The sequence below is a fragment of the Equus quagga genome, chromosome 13 (assembly GCF_021613505.1).
Source record: "Equus quagga isolate Etosha38 chromosome 13, UCLA_HA_Equagga_1.0, whole genome shotgun sequence".
Classification (NCBI taxonomy): domain Eukaryota; kingdom Metazoa; phylum Chordata; class Mammalia; order Perissodactyla; family Equidae; genus Equus; species Equus quagga.
Window position 1 is genome coordinate 81381726 of NC_060279.1, and position 1662 is coordinate 81383387.

A 1662-nucleotide genomic window follows, 5' to 3' on the forward strand; every position below is an offset into this window, starting at 1 on the left:
TCCACTTTAGTGGCCCGGGGTTCACCGTTTGGTTCAGATCCAGGGTGTGGACATGTCACCACTTGGCAAAAGCCATGCTGTGGTAGGCGTCCCACATATAAAGTAGAGGAAGATGGACATGGATGTTAGTTCAGAGCCAATCTTCCTCAGCAAAAAGAGGAGGATTGGCAGTAGTTAGCTCAGGGCTAATCTTCCTCAAAAAAAAAAAAAAATTGGACACTTATTTGGAAAAACAACAAATTTCTAGCACATCCCATTGAGATAAATAAACATATTTGTGTACTGGCATATGGACACACAAATTAAAACACTGTAGATTAATCATATAGGAATGTGTGTACTTTTTTAAAACATGAGTTGAGGACAATATGTATTAAGCAATAGGAAAAAAGAGGGGGCCATACAATAATCTACGAATATTAGAATACTAGTGAACTGACACAAAATGAAAGACACAAAAATATAAAGATGAAACAGAATATTAGAAAAAATTTTATATAACAAAAGATAAAAGGGAAGCTGTCGATAAGAGTTTAAGTGTTCAAGCTAAAAAATTAGAGAAAAGGTCATATGTGTTCTAAGCAGAGAAATTATATAAAGAAGCCTTTCTCAGGATAAAAAATACTATCAAATATAAAACGTGTTTCTCTCAAAATGATCAGACACATGAGAAATAAATTGTAAATGAGATATAATTTTTCAATTAAAAATACATTTCTTTGCCAAATGTTTTAAGTTAGGGTCACAGCTTCACTTTGTATAAGGAGTCTTCTTCTCAGAGTTTTGCATGATCACATCTAAACAAAATTCAATGAATTAATTATGGTTTGTCATTGGCATTACTTAACTCAGAAAGAGAATAGAATCCTTCTGCATTACATGATATTATTTAGTAAAATATAAATTTTTCTGTCACATTCAATTGGACAGAAAATTTTATAATCACCTAAAATTTAGATGTTTTTCAAAGAATTCAAATTAGGATTATCAAAACAAGAACTGTCTTTATTTTTGGAATACTATTTTACTTGCTTACTTTAGTAATTAGCAAGTTATTAAATGACAAGAAGTGATTTACCTGGCATTAAAATTTGGGAAATAGTAGAATCCAGATGAAGTGTGGGTTAGTTAAAAGAAACAGGTGCTAAAAAAATCAACTGTTTCTGGAACGATACACAGTAATCAATAACAAGTTAACCTCGGTGTGAGTTATAGAAGATGGAGAGAAAAGTGGATGAGAAAAGAACACGCATTTCACGTATATGCACAAAAATCTGTTCAAATTTTTCATAGAAATAAGGTATAAGATTTGTAACAACAAATTGAAAGCGTAGTAGAAATTGATAAATCCAAATAAGAGACACGGGAGAATGCCCCATAAAATACTAATGGAGTCCTAAACATAAATGTGAATTATACACAGGCCAGACAATTGAGTAAGAAAGAACCACAGGGGGTCCCGCCGTGTGGCCAAGCGGTTAAGCGCGCACGTTCGCTTCCGTGGCCCTGGGTTCGCCTGTCAGGATCTCAGGTGCGGACATGGCACCACTTGGCAAGCCGTGCTGTGGCAGGCGTCCCACATATAAAGTAGAGGAAGATGGGCACGGATGTCAGCTCAGGGTCAGTCTTCCTCAGTAGCAAAAAAAAAAAAAAAAAAAAAAA